A 24,478-nucleotide genomic window follows, 5' to 3' on the forward strand; every position below is an offset into this window, starting at 1 on the left:
GGCAGCGGGCCTTCTGCTGTCTGGCCTTCCTTTCTAATTTGTTGCTGTTCTACCTCTGGTTCTAGCCCTTTCCCCTTCCCTGATATTTTGTTCTATCCCTTGTAGGCCTGATATTTGATTCTTGTGCTCGTCTGCTCCTCGGGCTCCTTGGAAACCTCTGCTTCACCCATATCAGTCATCAGCCCCTGTTGTACCTCTGTTTTTCCTTCCTCCCCTACTATCTCTGCCTCTCTCCCACACTCTTTTCCCTCTTGTTGACCTTCCTGGCTTGTATCTCCCTGTCTAGGTCCTTTTATTTATCTGTGATCGCACCTCTCTTCTGTCTCCTTTTCCATGTTCCATAATCGACCCAGTGGTCTCCTGGAGTTTCCTCCTTCTCTCAGTGAGAAGGGTTTCCAGTCGAGGCCCAACATGACTGGATGGGACAAATCCGTCACCACCCCCATCTGCTTCCATTGAAACACTCCTTTAACCTCCAGGGGATTTTTGCTAAGGGGCAGTGTCTCCTTTCCCATGTATACATTCCAACCTTACACCTCTTTCTGGTAACATTCAATAGGGTTTCACCAGGTCTTGCTTCATGAAGCAAAACCCAGAGGCTGAATTCACTAACCTGCAATCCATATACAGAAAAGGGATTGAGAAGGAGGGAGGAGTCAAAAGGGCCCTCACCATCTACCAGAAGAAGGGTGGTGTGTTACCAGTGTGAGTGGCCAGGACACCTAATCCCTCATCCATATACAGACTAAACCCTCATTAGCATCCTGTCGGACAATAAGGCTGGCAGGCCTGAGCCACTTCAGACTCAGTACTGGGAGCTCTTGACAGCACCCAGTCAAGCTCCTTGTAGAAAGGGCATGTACGATGAGCCCTCCTGAGTGATTGTTTGAGTCTTTGGCCTTCCTGTACAGGAGCCTCAAGTGTTTGATGTATTCCCGGCCTTAGGCCAGAGTCAGCTGAATGCCCGCCTGCTCCAATCTCTATGAAATTTCCCTTCACAGGTGTGTATGTTTTTGCCTCTCCAGGTGAAGTCATAGAGGATTGTGTACTTCAACCACACACTGATCAGCACCCAGGTATGGTCAGCAGGCCAACTGGCTACTCTTGGAGCTGGATCCATTGTCACCTGTATTGCTCTGTAAAGAGTGCAGCGGAAAGCTGTGTTGATGGGGTCAGTGAAGCACACTACTACAGGTGAAAACATGGGGACAGGGACCTTTTTAGATTGGGTTAGGAAGAAAACAATTCAGTGCATTGTGAGAATGGGGATGGAGGACTATTGAAACTCAATCCTTGATACACACCCCTTACCCCATCCACATCACAAACTGGAGTGGGTATGGGGCCTAAGGCGTGTATTTACTCACATCCCTCAAGCATGCTAGCTTAGGTTCCCTCTACTCACCTTTAGACATGTGCTTCTGGGGTTTAGATGTGGATAGTCGGGGGTGTCATAGCACAAGCTCATGCATGGATTTGAGTTAGGGTGACCATATTTCCTTAAACTGAAAACAGGGCACTGGGTAAAATATAATCAGTGCTCCGCAGAGTTTACTTACAGTATGCAAAATAGATAAGGCAGTTTCATAAATATGGTCATATAGTTTATAGTTTCACATATTTTACTCGCAATTCAGTAGTTACTGTCATTGTTTCTTGTCTTGCTTTTGTTATTCAGGGTGTGAAGCTGCTTGATACCAGTTGTATTTTTCTGATGATGCTATTTTCTGAGGGTTTGCTTGTTTTCAGCAACTGTTGCAGAATACAGTACTATCCAGAGAAAAGTTAACTCAAATGCACAAGATAACCTTCAGAGTGGAGACAGTCGAATGTGATTTTTTAGGAGACCACACATCATTCACAATTGAAAAGATACTTTCAATGGGCGCTGTAGTACCAGGCAGACCGCACAAATTCCACAGCCTAGGCTAGATCTGTGTATTATACTGCATTACAGTCCATCTCTCAAAATCTTCTGCCATCTTTCGGTGACGGGTATTGTCTGATGGTTCCAGCCTGAAAGGCAACTGGAGACAATTGATTTTGCACTGGACCAGTCGTCAAAGAGATGATTCCAACATATTTAAGGTGAGAATTCTGGTGCGTCATGCAGCGAGGCTGTCTGGCATTTGCTCCCACTATGGCATATTCCTCAGCAGAGCTCACTTAAACTTTTTGGTGCACTCAAAGGCAGGTCTCCCATGCTCCTATTACAAGTAGAATAGTCTATTTAGAATAGTCTTTTCTGAACAGCATACAAGTCATCAGTTGGCAAGAGCAAACATGCCCAGTTTTGTCAAAAGAGTTGTGACATCCAGGACAGAGCTTACAAAGGGGACTGTCCTGGCCAAAACAGGATGTATGGCCACCCTAACATGAGTACAGTTGCTAGTGTAGCTGTACCTTAATTCTTGTGTGTGTTTGTAAATCCTACCCAGAGTTTATTTTTTCCAAATTTATCAGGATTTCAAACTTTTTATGCATTTATTGTCCTTGATTAAAACACAAGCTAGGATTTCAAAATATTAATTTCATTTTGTAGCCCTTATGCCTTACAGGTAAGTCTCTTTCCCCTCCATTTTATACTAGACAAATGTGGCGCATATGTATCTATTTTTATTTCTAAATTTTTAGTGACTTCAAAAATAATATTCTATGAAACCCATCTAATTTCTGTCAGTAAAGGCTGGGCATCCCAAGCTATACTCACAGGTGGAGCCTTGCTGTGATAGGACAAAAGGTGCAGAATAGTTTTTTCAGGTGCTAACTTCTGGATTTGTGGTCAGTTCTGGAAATTAAAATGTTTCTAGGATTCCAGTCTTCTTGCCTTCTTTGGGCTGGCCATTTGGAAACATACTGCCATACATCTTGCAGATACAAATGGTACTTTCAATAGCATAAAATTCAGCAGCTCAGATAACCAGCCTGGGAGTATAAGGAGAAAGGACTTCAGAGGCTTTGAAAGCAGCACATTTTCAAAGCAGAAATGTCCAAGTTTCACACAGAGCAATACCCTTGGCTACAGTGATGCATGACTTTATTACTTTTAGACTCTCTTCAGGTCTGGCAACAGAAGCCACACAGAAACTGCCTTTTTACTCTCAACAGGAGTAATCTGTACTGGTGGTGACCAGCAAGTGCCAGCTCAGAGGTGCTGGCCAGTGCATTGGGAGGGGGAACCTTGGCTCTGTCTAGTCACTGATTCTCTCTGCTCACGCCCTTCTCACCAGTGCAAAGTCATGGGGAAGGAAATATCAAGCATGATGATTCCTGGCCTGTAAGGGAGATGTGGGGAGACCATACAGGAGAGTGTATGGGCTGGGCCACAGTCTGGCCTTTAGTAATTTTTTGATTGACTGTGGACCAAATTCTACTCTGAGGGGGATGGAGGCACCCATCTGTCACCCTAACATGGCATCCTGGGAGGTATGCTGCCTGCCAGGGGTCCGTATCCGAGACATTACGGAGGGACTGTTGAGGATCATCCGGCCCTCTGACTACTACCCCATGCTACTCATCCATGTGGGCACTAATAATACTGTAAGTTATGACCTTCAGCAGATCAGAAGGAACTACAGGGCTCTGGGAGTAAGGGTGAAGGAGTTGGGAGTGCAGGTGGTGTTCTCTTCGATCCTTCCAGTCAAGGATAGGGGCCCAGGCAGAGACAGATGCATCCTCGAGGTGAATGCCTGGCTGTGAAGATGGTGTCACCAGGAAGACTTCAGCTTCCTTGACCATGGGATGCTGTTCCAGGAAGAAGGACTGCTAAGCAGAGATGGGGTCCAGCTATCGATGAAGGGGAAGAGCATATTTGGATACAGACTGGCTAACCTAGTGAGGAGGGCTTTAAACTAGGTTCGAAGGGGGCAGGTGACCAAAGCCCACAGGTAAGTCAAGAACATGGTGACCTGGGAGAAGGTTTGGAATTTGGAGGGAGCATGGGCTGTTATAGCAGGGATAAAGGAGAGACAAGACAGAACTGGTGTGTGTGTGAAATCAAATCAGTGTCTTAGATGTCTGTATACTAATGCGAGAAGTATGGGGAATAAGCAGGAAGAACTCGAAATGCTAGTAAATAAACACAACTATAACATAGTTGGCATCACAGAGACCTGGTGGGATAATACGCATGACTGGAATATTGGTATAGAAGGTTACAGCTTGCTCATGAAGGACAGGCAGGTAAAAAAGGGAGCAGGTGTTGCCTTATATATTAAAAATGTATACACCTGGACTGAGGTTGAGATGGAAATAGGAGACAGATTTATTGAAAGTCTCTGGGGAAGGATAAAAGGGGTAAAAAACAAGGGTGATGTCATGGTAGGGGTCTACTACAGACCACCTAACCAGGAAGAAGAGGTGGATGAGGCTTTTTTTTAAAAACTACCAAAATCACCCAAAGCACAGGACTTGGTGGTGACGGGGGACTTCAGTTACTCAGACATCTGTTGGGAAAATAACACAGCAGGGCACAGATTATCCAATACATTCCAAGAATGTATTGGAGACAATTTTTTATTTCAGAAGGTGGAGAAAGCTACGAGGGGAGATGCTGTTCTACATTTGATTTTGACAAATAGGGAAGAACTGGTTGAGACTTTTAAAGTGGAAGGCAGCTTGGGTGAAAGTGATCATGAAATGATAGAGTTCATGATTCTAAAGAATGGTAGGAGGGAGAACAGCAAAATAAAGACAACGGATTTCAAGAAGGCAGACTTTAGCAAACTCAGGGAGTTGGTAGGTAAGATCCTATGGGAAGCAAGTCTAAGAGGAAAAACAATTGAAGACAGTTAGCAGTTTTTCAAAGAGACATTATTAAGGGCACAAGAGCAAACTATCCCACTGTGTAGGAAAGATAGGAAGTATGGCAAGAGACTACCCTGGCTTAACCAGGAGATCTTGAATGATCTAAAACTCAAAAAAGAGTCCTACAAAACGTGGAAACTTGGTCAAATTACAAAGGATGAATATCAACAAATAACAGAAGTATGTAGGGACAAAATTAGAAAGGCCAAGGCACAAAACTAGATTAAACTAGCTAGAGACATAGAAAACATTCTACAAATACATTAGAAGCAAGAGAAAGACCAAGCACATGGTAGGCCTGTTTCTCAATGGGGGGGGGGGAAACAATAACAGAAAATGTGGAAATGGCAGAGGTGCTAAATGACTTTTTTGTTTCAGTTTTTAACAAAATGGTTCATAGAGATTGAACGTCTAACATAGAGAATGCCAGTGAAAATGAAGTGGGATCAGAGGCTAAAATAGGGAAAGAACAAGTTAAAAATTACTTAGACAAGTTAGATGTCTTCAAGTCACCAAGGCCTGATGAAATATATCCTAGAATACTCAAGGAGATGAATGAGGAGGTATCTGAGCCATTAGCGATTATCTTTGAAAAGTCATGGAAGACTGGAGAGATTCCAGAGGACTGGAAAAGGGCAAATATAGTGCCCATCTATAAAAAGGGAAATAAGGACAATCCAGGGAATTACAGACCAGTCATCTTAACTTCAATACCTGGAAAGATAATGGAGCAAATAATTAAGCAATCAATTTGCAAACACCTAGATAAGAAGGTGATAAATAACACCATGGTTTTGTCAAGAACAAATCATGTCAAACCAACCTAACAGGTTTCTTTGACAGGGTAACAAGCCTTGTGGATGGGGGTGGGGGGAAAGCGGTAGACATGGCAGATCTTGACTTTAGTAAAGTTTTTGATACTGTCTTGCATGCCCTTCTCATAAACAAATTAGGGAAATGCAACCTAGATGGAGCTACTATAAGGTGGGTGCAAAACTGGTTGGAAAACCATTCCCAGAGAGTAGTAATCAGTGGTTCACAGTCATGCTGGAAGGGAATAACGAGTGGGGTCCTGCAGGGATCAGTTCTGGGTCCGGTTCTGTTCAATATCTTCATCAATGATTTAGATAATGGCATGGAGAGTATACTTAAAGTTTGTAGACAAGCTGGGAGTGGTTGCAAGTGCTTTGGAGGATAGGACTAAAATTCAAAATGATCTGGACAAACTGGAGAAATGGTCTGAAGTAAATAGGATGAAATTCGACAAGGACAAATGCAAAGTACTCCATTTAAGAAGGAACAATCAGTTGCACACATACAAAATGGGGAATGACTGCCTAGGAAGGAGTACTGCAGAAAGGGATCTGGGGATCACAGTGGATCACAAGCTAAATATGAGTCAACAGTGTAACACTGTTACAAAAAAAAAAAAAGCAAACATTCTGGGATGTATTAGCAGGAATGTTGTAAGCAAGACACGAGAGGTAATTCTTCCACTCTACTCCATGCTGATTAGGCCTCAACTGGAGTATTGTGTCCATTTCTGGGTACCACATTCAAGAAAGATGTGGACAAATTGGAGAGTCCAGAGAAGAGCAACAAAAATTATTAAAGGTCTAGAAAACATGACCAATGAGGGAAGATTGAAAAAATTGGGTTTGTTTAGTCTGGAAGAGAGAAGACTGAGGGGGGACACGATAACAGTTTTCAAGTATGTTAAAGGTTGTTACAAGGAGCGGGGAGGAGAATTGTTCTTCTTAACCTCTGAGGATAAGACAAGAAGCAATGGGCTTAATTTGCAGCAAGAGAGGTTTAGGTTGGACATTAGGAAAAGCTTCTTAATTGTCAGGGTGGTCAAGCACTGGAATAAATTGCCTAGGGGGAGGTTGTGGAATCTCCATCATTGGAGATTTTTAAGAACAGGTTAGACAAACACCTGTCAGGGATGATCTAGATCAGTGTTTTTCAACCACTGTTCCGCGGCACACTAGTGTGCCGCGAGATGTTGCCTGGTGTGCCGTGGGAAAAAAATATTAAACCATGCTTGAATGTCGGAACTGGTTACTAAAATTTTTGAATCCCACCACTGATGTTAAGGACTATAAATAGCTCAGAATATCAGCTTTGTGTTCAGCCAAACAGGCCCAGGTTGCGCACTGAATAAAGTATTTTATAATTTTTCATATTTCTGTTTACTTACTATTTCATAATAAAGTAATTATAAAATACTTTCTTTGTGTTTATTTGATTCCTATTCAAGAGAATTACTTTATATATAGTCAATATAGGCACAGAGTTAAATTTTTTAACATTTTCTAATGGTGGTGTGCCTCGTGATTTTTTTCATGAAACAAGTGTGCCTTTGCCCAAAAAAAGGTTGAAAAACACTGATCTAGATAATATTTAGTCCTTCCATGAGGCAGGGGACTGGACTAGATGACCTCTCAAGGTCTCTTCCAGTCCTATGATTATATGATTGTGAATTGAATAAGCTCATTGAAGCCATTGCATCTGCTCCAGTTCACGTCAGTGTGAAAGCAAGGTTTGGGCCTCTCACTTTAAAAAGTGTGTAGCTTTTCCCATTTAAACTTGATGCTAATTTGGTCTACAAGGGAAATCTGAATGGGAATAACAGGGTTGTCTGAAAAAGTGTGATGAAAAGAATGGCTGACTGACACACAAGTTCACTGTTAGGCTATAAGTCCTTTGAAATATTTTTAGCATTATGTGTGTTAGGTCTTGCTTGAATAAGCAGTTGTGCATGATGGGCTTTGACAGAATCATGGAGAATATTCTGAAAGGCAAAAATTATTTACATTTCACAGCAGACTGATTAATTGTCTGTCTCTGTATGCTGAATCCAAGGTTATGAATTCTGTCCCTGGTGCTTCTCTTTTAGTTGAATCAAAACAGAGCAATGTGGGTGTTTTCAGGCCAGACTCCTGCAGGCAGTGAGTTCTTTGCAGTGCTTTTTCCATGGGGAAAATCCAGGCCATCATAGCCAGCCATTTTCCAGAAGTGAAACTGGCATCTTGTTCTGCTGGGCCACTGCTATGCTGTCTGGAGAATAGTGCTGTGACAGTTATATGTCAAAAGTGTCACATTTGAAGACAACAAAGCTGCAACCTTAAGATTGTAAAGAAAGTGGGATGAAGTTTTGGTTGCAGTTGTTATATGTCATTAGTGTTCAGATATCAAAATTATCCTTGAGGCAACCTGGAGCCTTCAACTTCCAGAGCAGAGGAAGTCAGGCAAGCTAAATGACCTGCTTTGTTGGTCCCTGGGAAGGAGGCTGCAGAGAATGCTGCTCAGTAGCCATCCCACTGGCCAACAGTTTCATGGTGAAGTAGTTATCATGGCCTCAGAAGATGCTACATATTCTATCCCCTCAGACAGTGTATGCCTAATGTGGACAACAGCTTTGTTAGTAATCTGGTGCTCTTGCAGGAAAAAGTGCAGAGAAGAGGAGGATATTAGCCAATAGGTGGGTACAAAGTCAGAAGGCAGTTTTAGACAGCATAGTCAAGGTCAAAAATGGAGTTCTTTAAATCAGCAAAAAGAATGAGGAGTACTTGTGTCACCTTAGAGACTAACAAATTTATTTGAGCATAAGCTTTCATGGGCTAAAACCCACTTCATCGGATGCATGCAGTGGAAGATACAGTAGGAAAATATATATACACACAGAGAACATGAAAAAATGGGTGTTGCCATACCAACTGTAACGAGGGTAATTAATTAAGGTGAGCTATTAGATGAGCTATTATCAGCAGAAGAAAAAAAACTTTTGTAGTGCTAATCAGGATGGCCCATTTCCAACCGTTGACAAGAAAGGTGTGAGTAACAGTCGGGGGGAAAATTAACATGGGAAAACAGTTTTACTTTGTGTAATGACCCATCCACTCCCAGTCTTTATTCAAGCCTAATTTAATGGTGTCTAGTTTGCAAATTAATTCCAATTCTGCAGTTTCTCGTTGGAGTCTGTTGTTGAAGTTTTTTTGTTGGAGTATTGCGACTTTGAGATCTGTATTTGAGTGACCAGCGAGGTTCATAGATTCTAGGACTGGAAGGGACCTCGAGAGGTCATCGAGTCCAGTCCCCTGCCCGCATGGCAGGACCAAATACTGTCTAGACCATCCCTGATAGACATTTATCTAACCTACTCTTAAATATCTCCAGAGATGGAGATTCCACAACCTCCCTAGGCAATTTATTCCAGTGTTTAACCACCCTGACAGTTAGGAACTTTTTCCTAATGGCCAACCTAGACCTCCCTTGCTGCAGTTTAAGCCCATTGCTTCTTGTTCTATCCTTAGAGGCTAAGGTGAACAAGTTCTCCGTCCTCCTCATGACACCCTTTTAGATACCTGAAAACTGCTATCATGTCCCCTCTCAGTCTTCTCTTTTCCAAACTAAACAAACCCAATTCTTTCAGTCTTCCTTCATAGGATGTTCTCAAGACCTTTAATCATTCTTCTTGCTCTTCTCTGGACCCTTTCCAATTTCTCCACATCTTTCTTGAAATGCGGTGCCCAAAACTGGACACAATACTCCAGCTGAGGCCTAACCAGAGCAGAGTAGAGCGGAAGAATGACTTCTCGTGTCTTGCTCACAACACACCTGTTAATACATCCCAGAATCATGTTTGCTTTTTTTGCAACAGCATCACACTGTTGACTCATATTTAGCTTGTGGTCCACTATAACCCCTAGATCCCTTTCTGCCGTACTCCTTCCTAGACAGTCTCTTCCCATTTTGTATGTGTGAAACTGATTTTTTCTTCCTAAGTGGAGCACTTTGCATTTGTCTTTGTTAAACTTCATCCTGTTTAACTCAGACCATTTCTCCAATTTGTCCAGATCATTTTGAATTATGACCCTGTCCTCCAAAGCAGTTGCAATCCCTCCCAGTTTGGTATCATCCGCAAACTTAATAAGCGTACTTTCTATGCCAATATCTAAGTCGTTAATGAAGATATTGAACAGAGCCGGTCCCAAAACAGACCCCTGCGGAACCCCACTCGTTATGCCTTTCCAGCAGGATTGGGAACCATTAATAACAACTCTGAGTACGGTTATCCAGCCAGTTATGCACCCACCTTATAGTAGCCCCATCTAAATTGTATTTGCCTAGTTTATCGATAAGAATATCATGCGAGACCGTATCAAATGCCTTACTAAAGTCTAGGTATACCACATCCACAGCTTCTCCCTTATCCACAAGACTCGTTATCCTATCGAAGAAAGCTATCAGATTGGTTTGGCATGATTTGTTCTTTACAAATCCATGCTGGCTGTTCCCTATCACCTTACCACCTTCCAAGTGTTTGCAGATGATTTCCTTAATTACTTGCTCCATTATCTTCCCTGGCACAGAAGTTAAACTAACTGGTCTGTAGTTTCCTGGGTTGTTTTTTCCCCCCTTTTTATAGATGGGCACTATATTTGTCCTTTTCCAGTCTTCTGGAATCTCTCCCGTCTCCCATGATTTTCCAAAGATAATAGCTAGAGGCTCAGATACCTCCTCTATTAGCTCCTTGAGTATTCTAGGATGCATTTCATCAGGCCCTGGTGACTTGCAGGCATCTAACTTTTCTAAGGCCTGGTCTACACTAGGAGTTTATGTCGAATTTAGCGCCGTTACATCGAATTAACCCTGCACCCGTCCACACCACGAAGCTATTTAGTTCGACATAGAGCTCTTAAATTCGACTTCTGTACTCCTCGAAAACGAGAGGAGTAGCGCTAAATTCGAAATGGCAATATCGAATTAGGCTAGGTGTGGATGGAAATCGACGGTAATAGCTCCGGGAGCTATCCCACAGTGCACCACTCTGTTGATGCTCTGGACAGCACTTCGAGCTCGGATGCTCTGACCAGCCACACAGGAAAAGCCCCGGGAAAATTTGAATTCCTTTTCCTGTCTGGGCAGTTTGAATCTCATTTTCTGTTTGGACAGCGTGGAGAGCTCAGCAGCACTGGCAACGATGCAGAGCTCTCCAGCAGAGATGGCCGTGCAATCTAATAGAAAGAGGGCCCCAGCATGGACTGATCGGGAAGTCTTGGATCTCATCGCTGTGTGGGGCGATGAGTCCGTGCTTTCAGAGCTGCGCTCCAAAAGAAGGAATGCAAAGATCTACGAGAAGATCTCTAAAGCCATGGCAGAGAGAGGATACAGCCGGGATGCAACGCAGTGCCGCGTGAAAATCAAGGAGCTGAGACAAGGCTACCAAAAAACCAAAGAGGCAAACCGACGCTCCGGATCACAGCCCCACACATCCCGTTTCTACGAGGCACTGCATTCCATCCTAGGTGCGGCCGCCACCACTACCCCACCAGTGACCGTGGACTCTGAGGATGGGATATTGTCCACGGCCGGTTCCTCGTCGGAAATGTTAGCGGACGGGGAAGATGAGGAAGGAGATGAGGAGGACGAGGCAGTCGACAGCGCTTGCACCGCTGATTTCCCCGACAGCCAGGAGCTCTTCATCACCCTTACCGAGATCCCCTACCAACCGTCCACAGCCGTTACCCCGGACACCGAATCAGGGGAAGGATCAAGCAGTGAGTGCTTTAAACATCTAAACATTTAATTTTAACATAACTGGAATATTTATATTGTTAAGAATGGGCTTTTCATTCACTCATTTAAACATAGAAACTTTTATTTATAACAAAACAGGAATATTAACTATATCAGCAATTGGGTGTTCATGATTTCTTTGGCTTAGTCAACTATTTAGTCCCAACTATGTATAAAAAAATCAAATAATGTCCGGATTTTCATGATTAGGCCACCACAGGACGCTCCACTCTGTAGTCCCTTCTAGTGCAGTTACACGAAAAGACGGTCAATATGTCCGGGAATTGACAGAGAGTCCTCCTGGGAGAGCTCAGCATAGCTCTCCTGGAGGTACCGCTCAAGCATGCGCATCAGGTTCCGTGGCAGGGTGATCTTGTTCGGTCCACCGTGGTAAGACACGTTCCCACGCCATGAGTCTATTAAGTAGTCCGGGATCATGGCATGGCAGAGCATGGCGGCATACGGCCCTGGCCTCTGCATGCTCTCCCGAAGCATCCGTCCCCTCTCGCTCTCCGAGATCCTCATCAGCGTTATGTCGCACATGACGCCCTGCTTTAAATTAGGGAGGGGAATGTTAGTATTGGGACTGCTTTACAGCCACGCGGTGGAGGCGGCAGAGGGGCAGCATACAGGGATCTTTCCCTGGGACAGCCGCGAGGTGGTGGGACAGGGGCAGAGCTCATGCTTCCCTGATTGCTGCCAGCAGAGAGTGGCCTTGCTTTCAGTGCGAAAGGAGCCCAGTGCTACTATTAAATTTTTTAAGCTGCCACAAGTCTACGGCTTACCATGTTTTCCTGCAACAAAACTAGAGGTGTCCTGCCACGCTTCTCGGATCGCAACTGCAAGACCCCAGGCACTGAAGGCGAGGGCCGAAAATTCGACCTTGTCCTGAGTGCGCATGTGAAAGGTGCAGTGCATGGTGTTGTTCACAGAGAAAGACTATGTTCTTTGTTAGCAACTTCATTTATCTGTCTCAGGAATTCACTCCCTTTTTCCCATTCCCACAGACACATCTGCGACTGTCTCCCAACCCAGCCTGGCATCACACTCCCAGAGGCTAACGCAGATTAGGAGAAGGAAGAAGAAGACGCGTGAGGACATGTTCTATGAACTTATGGACTGCTCACGAGAGCAGGCAGCCCAGACGACACAGTGGAGGGAGAACTTGTCACAAATGCACCGAGCAGTCCTGGAACGGGAGGAGAGGTGGCGCCAGGAGGACCAGCAGGCTACTCAAACCCTGCTTGGACTAATGAGGGAGCAAACGGAGACGCTCCGGCGCCTAGTGGATGTTCTGCAAGACCGGAGGCAGGAGGACAGAGCCCTGCTGCTGTCTATCTCTAGCCGCCCTCCCCCGCCACCAAGTCCCACACCCCCCTCACCAAAAGTCCAAAGAAGGAGGGGCGGCAAGGGCCGTTAAAACTTTCAGTCAGCCCCTGCACACTGCTGCAGCAATAGAAGGCTCTCGTTCCACAAAGTTTGAAAAGTCCTTTCCTACCCATCTCACACAAGCCCCCATCCAAGTTTCCTCACCCCCCTTTTCATGTGCGGTTCATAATAAAACATCTGTTTCTGTTAAGTACTGTTTCCGAGAGTGTCTTTTAGAGGGGATTCTGTCTGAAGGGGGGGAAGGGGTTTGTTACTTGGACAGGACAGTCACCTTTAGCAGGCTACAGAGGCGGGGGCAGGTCCAGCATCAGGACACATACACAGTGCAGTCACCAGTTACCCTGGTCAGTCTGGGAGGTGGTTTTCATGTTCTGGGGTGCGGGGGGGTTGATCTGTGACTTTGTGGCGGGGGAGGGCAGTTAGAGATCTTATGCCGCGGTCCTTATCCTGGATCACAGAGCCACGCAGCAGGGGGTCTGTAACCCTCCGCCCCCTGCCAGAAAGTCACTTGGCCGACACATACACGCAGTCCCGCCCAGGACTGCTGGCAGGCTCAGTTGAAACAACCAATCCAGCACTGCGGAGCCTGTCATTCCAGGAGTTTAGAAGCATCATTTGCATCAAAACACTAAACCCGCCCCCCGCCACAGTCTGCGTCCCCGGTTTAAAACATTCCCGCGAAAACAGTAAGAAAGAGAACCTTGTTCATTAACAAAACGGAACAGATTTTATTTGTTGGGAAGGTGGTGAAGGGGGTATGTAACTTGGAAGGATAGTGAACAGTAACTGGGTAAAGAAACGGGGGCAGGTTCAGCTTCTGTGTCCACAAACTAAACAGTCACTGGAGACCCTGCTCAGTCAGGAACCTGGCTTTCAAAGCCTCCCTGATGCACAGCACGTCCCGCTGGGATCTTCTAATCGCCCGGCTGTCTGGCTGGGCGTAATCAGAAGCCAGGCTATTTGCCTCAACCTCCCACCCCGCCATAAAGGTCTCCCCCTTGCTCTCACACAGATTGTGGAGCACACAGCAAGCAGCTATCACAATGGGGATATTGGTTTCGCTGAGATCACAGCGAGTGAGTAAGCTTCTCCATCTCCCCTTGAGACGGCCAAAAGCACACTCCACCACCATTCTGCACTTGCTGAGCCGGTAGTTGAAGAGTTCTTTCCCTGAGTCCAGTGCGCCAGTGTAGGGCTTCATGAGCCAGGGCATTAGCGGGTATGCAGGGTCCCCGAGGATCACTGTAGGCATCTCCACATCTCCAACAGTTACTTTGTGGTCCGGGAAGTAAAGACCTTCCTGCAGCCGTCTAAACAGACCAGAGTTCCTGAAAACACGAGCGTCATGAACCTTGCCAGGCCATCCAACGTTGATATTTGTAAAACGTCCCCGATGGTCCACCAGTGCTTGCAGCACCATGGAAAAGTATCCCTTTCTGTTTATGTACTGGCTGGCCTGGTGGTCCGGTCCCAGGATAGGGATGTGAGTCCCATCTATAGCCCCACCGCAGTTTGGGCATCCCATCTCGGCAAAGCCATCTATGATGAGCTCCACGTTTCCCAGGGTCACTACCTTTGATAGCAGTACCTTGATGATTGCCTTGGCTACTTGCATGACAGCAACCCCCACGGTAGACTTGCCCACACCAAAGTGGTTAGCGACTGACCGGTAGCTGTCTGGCGTTGCAAGCTTCCAGAGGGCTATGGCCACTCGCTTCTGGACAGTCAGGGCTGCTCGCATCCGGGTGTCCTTTCGCTTCAGGGCAGGGGACAGCAACTCACACAGTTCGAGGAAAGTCCCCTTCCGCATGCGAAAGTTGCGCAGCCACTGGGATTCATCCCAGACCTGCAGCATTATGCGGTCCCACCAGTCCGTGCTTGTTTCCAGGGCCCAGAATCGCCGTTCCACAGTATCCACAAGACCCAGAGACACCGAGATGTCCTGGGCGCTGGGTCTCATGTTTTCTGAGAGGTCGGAGCTACTGTCCGACTTCATGCCGTCACGGTGGTGCCGTAGCCTCCTCTCCTGATTTCTCTGCAGCTGCCTCTGGTAAAGGTGGATGAGAAGCTGCGAGGCGTTGAGAACTGCCACAACTGCAGCGATGGTCGCAGCGGGATCCATGCTCGCACTGCTGTGGCGTCCGCGCTGTCAGTAATCAGAAAAGTGCGCGAACTGATTTCCCGCCGGCGCTTTCAGGGAGGGAGGGAGGGCGGGAGTGACGGACGGATGACGACAGGCACCCAAAAGCACCCTCGACACATTTTTTTACCCAGAAGGCATTTGGGGCTCGACCCAGAATTCCAATGGGCAGCGGGGACTGCGGGAACTGTGGGATAGCTGCCCACAGTGCACTGCTTCCAATGTCGACGCTTGCCCCGTTAGTGTGGACTCACAAAGTCTCACAAAGTCGAATTACTGTCCTTAGTGTGGACACACACGTTCGACTTTGTAATATCGATTCCACATAGTCGAATTAACTAAAATCGAAGTACTCTCGTAGTGTAGACATACCCTAAGTGATTTTTAACTTGTTCTTTTTTTATTTTATCTGCTAAACCTACCCCCTTCCCATTAGCATTCACTATGTTAGGCATTCCTTCAGACTTCTCGGTGAAGACCGAAACAAAGAAGTCATTAAGCATCTCTGCCATTTCCAAGTTTCCTGTTACTGTTTCTCCCTCTTCACTAAGCAGTGGGCCTACCCTGTCTTTGGTCTTCCTCTTGCTTCTAATGTATTGATAAAAAGTCTTCTTGTTTCCCTTTATTCCCATAGCTAGTTTGAGCTCATTTTGTGCCTTTGCCTTTCTAATCTTGCCCCTGCATTCCTGTGTTGTTTGCCTATATTCATCCTTTGTAATCTGTCCTAGTTTCCATTTTTTATATGACTCCTTTTTATTTTTTAGATCATGCAAGATCTCGTGGTTAAGCCAAGGTGGTCTTTTGCCACATTTTCTATCTTTCCTAACCAGCGGAATAACTTGCTTTTGGGCCCTTAATAGTGTCCCTTTGAAAAACTGCCAACTCTCCTCAGTTGTTTTTCCCCTCAGTCTTGATTCCCATGGGACCTTACCTATCAGCTCTCTGAGCTTACCAAAATCCGCCTTCCTGAAATCCATTGTCTCTATTTTGCTGTTCTCCCTTCTACCCTTCCTTAGAATTGCAAACTCTATGATTTCATGATCACTTTCACCCAAGCTGCCTTCTACTTTGACATTCTCAACGAGTTCCTCCCTATTTGTTAAAATCAAGTCTAGAACAGCTTCCCCCCTAGTAGCTTTTTCAACCTTCTGAAATAAAAAGTTGTCTGCAATGCAGTCCAAGAATTTGTTGGATAGTCTGTGCCCCGCTGTGTTATTTTCCCAACATATATCCGGATAGTTGAAGTCCCCCATCACCACCAAATCTTGGGCTTTGGATGATTTTGTTAGTTGTTTAAAAAAAGCCTCATCCACCTCTTCCACCTGGTTAGGTGGCATGTAGTAGACTCCTAGCATGACATCACCCTTGTTTTTTACCCCTTTTAGCCTAACCCAGAGACTCTCAACACTTCCATCTCCTATGTCCATCTCTACCTCAGTCCAATTGTGTACATTTTTAATATATAAGGCAACACCTCCTCCCTTTTTCCCATCTATCCTTCCTGAGCAAGCTGTATCCATCCACACCAACATTCCAATCATGTGTATTATCCCCCCAAGTTTCAGTGATGCCAACAATGTCATAGTTGTATTTATTTATTAGCACTTCCAGTTCTTCCTGCTTATTACCCATACTTCTCGCATTTGTATATAGGCATCTAAGATACTGGTTTGATCTTTCCTCCCAGTTTTGTCCTGACCCTCCTTTCTCTCTGCCAATATAGCCCACACTCCCTCTCGTTTCCGACCCATCTCCCAGGTCTCCATGTTCCCCACTTACCTGCGGGCTTTGCTCACCTGTCCCCGTCGAACCTAGTTTAAAGCCCTCCTCACTAGGTTAGCCAGTCTGTGTCCAAATAGGGTCTTTCCCCTCCTCGAAAGGTGAACGCCATCTCTGCCTAGCAGTCCTTCCTCAAATAGCATCCCGTGGTCTAGGAAGCCAAAGCCCTCCTGGCGACACCATCTTCGCAGCCAGGCATTCACCTCCAGGATGCATCTGTCTCTGCCCGGGCCCCTACCTTTGACAGGAAGAATCGAAGAGAATACCACCTGCACTCCAAACTCCTTCACCCGTACTCCCAGAGCCCTGTAGTCACTCTTGATCCGCTCAGTGTCACACCGCGCAGTATCATTTGTGCCCACATGGATGAGTAGCATGGGGTAGTAGTCAGAGGGCTGGATAATCCTCGACAATGCCTCCGTAACGTCTCGGATACGGGCTCCCGCAGGCAGCATACCTCCCGAGATGAAATGTCAGGGCGACAGATGGGCGCCTCCGTCCCCCTCAGCAGAGAGTTTCCGACCACCACTACCCTACGTTTCCTATTCGCAGTGGTGGCAGCAGACCTCCCAGCCTTAGGGGTACGAGGCTTCTCCTCCTTTACTGTAGGGGGTGATGCCTTCTTTCCTGTATCAAGAAGAGCATAACGGTTACCTATTACCACAGCGGGAGGGTTCGGAGCAGGGGTGGAGCACTGCCTGCTGCCAGAAGAAACCAGCTGCCAGTGTCCACTCTGAGCCATCTCCTCCTCCACCAGTGGTGTATCAGCAGTCCTGTGTACTGGGACAGCTACCTCAGCTGTCTCCACATGGACACTGTCCAGGAATTGCTCGTGGATTCGGATGCTTCTCAACCTAGCCACCTCCTCCTGTAGCTCTCCCACCTGCTGCCTGAGAGTTTCCACCAGCAGGCACCTTTCACATTGGATGGTCCCCCCAGCCTGGATATCAATAAGTGGAAATTGCAAGTTACAGTCTCTGCAAAACCACACCAGGATCTGGGTAGAAGCATCCATGCTCAGGCGCTCTGTCTGGCTACAGGCGCAGGTGGAGGAGACAGAAGCAGTGCTGGCACAGGTGTTGCGGGTCTTCCTAACCATCGTAAGCCTCCCTCTGTCAAACTCCCGTCTGCAGCCCCCTGTCTGCTGAAAGGGTTGTTTAAGCAAGAAGTTTAAAGTTTTAAGGGGAATAAAGGGAAAACAGATAGAACCGGCAAGGGACCCTCGCCCCTTCCCACTCCCCTTCCAAACTCCTTTGCGAAACTCCCTGTTAGCAGCCCCTGGTCGCAAAAGCTCCCTGGTCGCTTGTGCGTTGCTTTATAAAGCCCTGGCCTGTATGACTGCCCCGCCCACTGATTAAGGCTCAGCCAATTACCAGAGGCTTCTAGGTTTCAAACCTTCCTTTGAAGCTCACAGCTTCCAACTGCCAGCCACAGCACACGGTCTTTCAAACAACCAAACAAACAAACAGACTGACAAACACAAGCTCAGCACACAGCAAGTAACCCCCAAACACAAACAAACACACACTACAGACAGTCACTTACCCCAAAAGGGTGCTGTATTGCTCCTCCTTCACCTGGAGAACTCCCTTGCGAAACTCCCTGTCAGCAGCCCCTGTTCGCAAAAGGTTGAAGTGTTCTCCGACTGGTTTTTGAATGTTATAATTCTTGACGTCTGATTTGTGTCCATTTATTCTTTTGTGTAGAGACTGTCCGGTTTGGCCAATGTACATGGCAGAGGGGCATTGCTGGTACATGATGGCATATATCACATTGGTAGATGTACAGGTGAATGAGCCTCTGATAGTGTGGCTGATGTGATTAGGTCCTATGATGGTGTCCCCTGAATAGATATGTGGACAGAGTTGGCAATGGACTTTGTTGCAAGGATAGGTTCCTGGGTTAGTGTTTTTGTTCTGTGGTTGCTGGTGAGTATTTGCTTCAGGTTTGGGGGCTGTCTGTAAGCAAGGACTGGTCTGTCTCCCAAGATCTGTGAGAGTGAGAGATCGTCCTTCAGGATAGGTTGTAGATCCTTGATGATGCGCTGGAGAGGTTTTAGTTGGGGGCTGAAGGTGATGGCTAGTGGTGTTCTGTTACTTTCTTTGTTGGGTCTGTCCTGTAGTAAGTGACTTCTGGGTACTCTTCTGGCTCTGTCAATCTGTTTTTTCACTTCAGCAGGTGGGTATTGTAGTTGTAAGAATGCTTGATAGAGATCTTGTAGGTGTTAGTCTCTGTCTGAGGGGTTGGAGCAAATGCGGTTGTATCTTAGAGCTTGGCTGTAGACAATGGATCATGTGGTGTGGTCTGGATGAAAGCTGGAGGTATGTAGGTAAGTATAGCGGTCAGTAGGTTTCCAGTATAGGGTAGTGTTTATGTGACCATCGCTTATAAGCACTGTAGTGTCCAGGAAGTGGATTTCTTGTGCACTGGTCCAGGCTGAGGTTGATGGTGGGATGGAAATTGTTGAAATCATGGTGGAATTCCTCAAGGGCTTCTTTTCCATGGGTCCAGATGATGAAGATGTCATCAATGTAGCGTAAGTAGAGTAGGGGCATTAGGCGACGAGAGCTGAGGAAGCGTTGTTTTAAGTCAGCCATAAAAATGTTGGCATACTGTGGGGCCATGTGGGTACCCATAGCAGTGCCACTGACTTGAAGGTATACATTGTCTCCAAATGTGAAATAATTGTGGGTGAGGACAAAGTCACAAAGTTCAGCCACCAGGTTTGCCGTGACATTATCAGGGATACTGTTCCTGATGGCTTGTAGTCCATCTTTGTGTGGAATGTTGGTATAGAGGGCTTCTACATCCATAGTGGCCAGGATGGTGTTTTCTGGAAGATCACCAATGGATTGTAGTTTCCTCAGGAAGTCAGTGGTGTCTCAAAGATAGCTAGGAGTACTGGTAGCATAGGGCCTGAGGAGAGAGTCTACATAGTCAGACAATCCTGCTCTCAGGATTTTTCATTTTTTCATGTTCTCTGTTTATATACATTTTCCTACTGTATCTTCCACTGCATGCATCCGATGAAGTGGGTTTTAGCCCACGAAAGCTTATGTTCAAATAAATTTGTTAGTCTCTAAGGTGCCACAAGTACTCCTTGTTCTTTTTGCTGATACAGACTAACACGGCTACCACTCTGAAATCTAAATCAGCGTTTCTCAAACTGGGGTCTGCAGACCTCTGGGGGTCCAGAAGGGTACTCCAGGGGGTCTGCGGGTCCCGCTGATTAACTCCTCCTTCTCCCTCCTAGTACCTCCTGCATGCCAGGGAACAGCTGTTCAGCGGTGTGACGGGTTGGATCACAGAAACCCCCTTGGGAGCTGCCACCCAATGTGCAAAGACTACCCCTGCTTCTGTTTTCCCTGCCAGCTCAGGACTCCAGCACCCTGTTTTGCTGAGCCAGACACTCCAGTCTGCTCTAACAAAGACTCAGGGTCTGAATTACTAGTCCCAAAGCTGCAAGTTTACCCGAAACCCAGCTCACAGGAGTGTGCTTGTCTTTAGCACTCAGATGCCCAACTCCCAATGGGGTCTAAACCCAGATAAATCCGTTTTACCCTGCATAAAGTTTATGCAGGGCAAACTCATAAATTGTTCGCCCTCTATAACACTGATAGAGAGATATGCACAGTTGTTTGCTCCCCCAGGTATTAATACATACTCTGAGTAAATTACTAAATAAAAAGTGATTTTATTAAATACAGACAGTAGGATTTAAGTGGTTCAAAGTAGTAACAGACAGAACAAAGTAAGTCACAAGCAAAATAAAATAAAATGCGCAAATCTATGCCTAATCAAACTAAATACAGATAATCTCACCCTCAGAGATGCTTCAGGAAGTTTTTCTCAGACTGGACACCTTCCAGGCCTGGGCACAATTCTTTCCCCTGGTACAGCTTTTGTTCCAGCTTAGGTGTTATCTAGGGGATTCTCCATGATGGCTCCTCTCTCCCTCTCTGTTCTCTTCCACCCCTTTATATATCTTTTGCATAAGGCGGGAACCCTTTGTCTCTCTGGGTTTCCACCCCCCCTCACTGGAAAAGCACCAGGTTAAAGATGGATTCCAGTTCAGGTGACATGATCACATGTCACTGCAAGACTTCATTACTCACTTGCCAGCACACATATACAGGAAGACTCACAGGTAAACACAGTCATCTGCAGACAATGGTCCTTGTTAATGGGAGTCATCAAGATTCCAAACCATCATTAATGGCCCACACTTTACATAATTACAATAGGCCCTCAGAGTTATGTTTTATATTTCTAGTTTTAGATACAAGAGTGGTACATTTATACAAATCGGATGATCACACTCAGTAGATTATAAGCTTTGTAATGATACCTTACAAGAGACCTTTTGCATGAAGCATATCCCAGTTACATTATACTCACTTATATTTTTATAAAACCATATAGACTGCACAACGTCACAAGCGGCATGCCAGAGGCGCTGGGAGGGAGGGGAAGGCGCTGGGATGGGGTGGAAAGAGGCAGGAAGAGGAGGGGTAGGGGTGGAGCGGGGATGGGAAGAGGTGAGGCAGGGCCTGGGGCTGAGCAGGGGGTTTGGGAGTCCCTGAAAAATTTTAAATAAAAATGGGGGTCCTCGGGTAGCTAAAGTTTGAGAACCGCTGCTCTAAATGATCCCGTATCAACTATGTTTCAGTTACAAGTCTAAGATGACTTTTTCTAAGGGTCTGTCTACACTGCAATGAGAGGTGTGACTGCATTATGTGTAGATATACCTGAGCTAGCTTTGATCTAGCTAGCTTGAACAACAATAGCAGTGAAACAGCAGCTGCAAAGGCTAGATGCTCCAGTACATACCCAGGGTCTAGGCAGAGTTGTACAGCCTGTGCTACCACAGCTTCACTGCTATTGTTACCGAAGTTAGTTAGATCAAAGATATCTTGGGTATTGTATGTCCTGTGGTCACAAGGCACAGGCCTTCAGGGCAAGAGTGGGGTCAGTGGCAGGGCGTAGGAGGCACAAGCCCCTTCCCCCCACTCCACCAGGTCCCAGCCCAAGGCCCTAACAGTGGCGATGATCCTGCCACTGGGCCAGGGGGGATCCTACCACAACATGCTGACTCATATTGCGAGAGCACAACTGGGCTAATGTCTGGTTCCCTGGGCTACTTTTTACCACAGTCCATTTCAGGGCTCCATCACCTGTGTGTCCCCAGTCTCCTCTGTGTAAACAGCAGACAGCAGTCCCAGCAGCTCCTCTCCACAGTCGGTCTCCTCTGGGGTCAGGGTAAAAAGCAAGAGTCTGTGATCTTCCTGATAAACCACAATCAGTTAGCAATGAAGACTTAGAATTCAGGGAAAGTAGCCTGAAATATCTGTGTCCTCTGACTCTAGGCTGTTTTGTAGCTAGAGCAGGTGACTAGAACTCCTCTGGAAAATAGTCTTAAAATGTAGCTGTAAAAGCAAGCTATGGAACTAGGAACCATGGAAACGAAGATGAGATGTGTATTCCTGGTAGTAAAAGGTTTTCCCGTGAGAGTGAGTGGAGAACTGCAGCATGGGATGGGTAAGCTCCTCCCTGTGCTGCAGATTTCTTGATGCCAGAGCTCTGTTCTTGTGTTTAATCCAGGGGACCTTTCAGCTTTGTTTTAGTCTGAGGATGTCATTTTCTCAGCAGCTCAGGCTTGCTTCTTGGAATACACCCACAGGTTTCCGATCCCTACTTAATACCTTTTCCATGCTATGCATAGAAAACCAAATGGGAAACAGTGAAGTCGATATTTGTTGTATTTTTTTTTAAGACAAAAAGAATTATTCTGCTTTTTGTTTACATTAAATGAGTTACAAAGGGTCTCCTGACATCCCATTGTGTAGCTTCACTTTACATTTGTCATGCTGCTTGCTCATATTGCTTTTTTCTCCCCAACTCCCACTGGATCATCCTGTTGGCCTTCCATTCTGTTCTGATATGAGTCTTAAAAATCAGGGGCTATTCTTTGTTTCTGAAAAGTGTGTCACTTTATTATTACAAAATATGCATGCATACTAATAGGAGACCCTAGGTTTGTTTGAGCACCCTCATCTGATTTTCCCACACTGCTCAGCAGGACTTTAGACACTTCTATCTTTCACTGACATCAATCCTGATATTGGTTATGGTGCCCTTAAAGAGGAATAAACACTTTACCTGTATCATGAAAGAGGTGGAGTAGAGAGATTTTTTAAACGTAGTCCACCTTTTATATAGCCCATGAAATGTACATAAAGTGTCCCTCCATAGATAGGAACACCCTGGAAGTGTCTAATTGTTTGGTTAAGGGAGTCACAGTATTCTGTGATTCAACTGTATCTGATACAGTTAGTATTCTCATTATAAAGAGAGAAAATTCACTAATGCATTTAACTGCATTTGGAAAGTCAGTCAAAGATGGGAGTTAACCATTCTGAGTGGTCTCACTTCTATTGTTTAAACTTTTTGGTACTTCCTCCACTCATCTCACAATGCAGAGAGACAGGAATTCACAATTCATGTGTGAAACTGTAAGTAATAGCTCCAGCACTGCACCTATAAGAGCGAGATCCTCAGCTAGTGGAAACAGGTGTAGCTCCATTGAGGTTATATTTATACCAGTTAGGAACCGGTCTCTAATCTTCTTTGTAGGATCCCAGAACTACCTAATAAAAATAAAAACAAGATCTATCATTTCTGATGGTCATGAATATGTAATTAATTATTGCAAATGGCCACAGTGTACTTTTATTGAGTTTAAAACATTTTTGTTTTTATTTAATAATCAAGCATTTTCAGGGAGGAACAAAGAATAATTCATAGCTTGAATCTCTGCATTTTCTGTACAGCTGGACAAAGTACAATGCCATGCCGCCATTTGTTTTGCATAAATTAAATATACCACATTAACATTAATAACACCATATATAAACAATTGGGACATTTCGGCAAGCCAGCTCTAACTCAGTCAAGAGGAATGTTAATGGTAAATTTCTGGCAACTTGCTGGTTGGAAGTAATGATAAATCTATTTAAAAAAGCATAAACAATACAAACCCACTATGAATGACAAAGAATGAGTAATATTTTTAAAGGGTTCTAACGTTCTAGTACATGTGATATGAATTTAAACACAATTTTGGAGATCTGTTCATTCTGTAATTTTAAAATAGCACATTAAAGTTCCTCTTTGCCTGTTTTATGTCTTGTCTGTCATGTTCTTCTAAATACAAAAGCTAAAAGCTGGCAACATAATTGCTGACACACTAATAGTCTGTAGACAGAAAGTACTTTAAGACTAAGTAGAACGAATTTATGGAGCTTTTTTTAAGCTTTAAGAAGTAAAGTACATTAGATGTGGCACTGATAACGCATAGACTTGCACAGCCAGAAAAGGAGATTTCATAAACTGAAAAAGGAAAAATGCAAATGAACAGTTAGACTTCTAATTGCTTCTCTGTGCCTCATTTACTGTTTTCTACTGATCCCAAACTCTCTCCTTTGTTTTCTATGCTGTTTCTTCATGCCAAGCTCCTGTGAAATTTCAGTTTATTTGTTTAAAAATGGGAACTTTTTGACTGAAAATTGGTCTATTTTAAAAAATACAGTATCTTCTTTTATTTTGTACAGAAATCCTCAATCATAAAAATCAAGTGTTGTTTTGTGGAAGTTTTAAAATGGTGCATGTTTTGATGCAAAATCTGACTTTGATTGGAACAAAATTTGAAATGTTGAATTAATGTGAATGTTTCTCATACCTTTTATGCTAAATGACATTGTGGGGCGCTGAATAAAACTGTAG

Source organism: Emys orbicularis, chromosome 2 (assembly GCF_028017835.1).
Source record: "Emys orbicularis isolate rEmyOrb1 chromosome 2, rEmyOrb1.hap1, whole genome shotgun sequence".
NCBI lineage: Eukaryota > Metazoa > Chordata > Testudines > Emydidae > Emys > Emys orbicularis.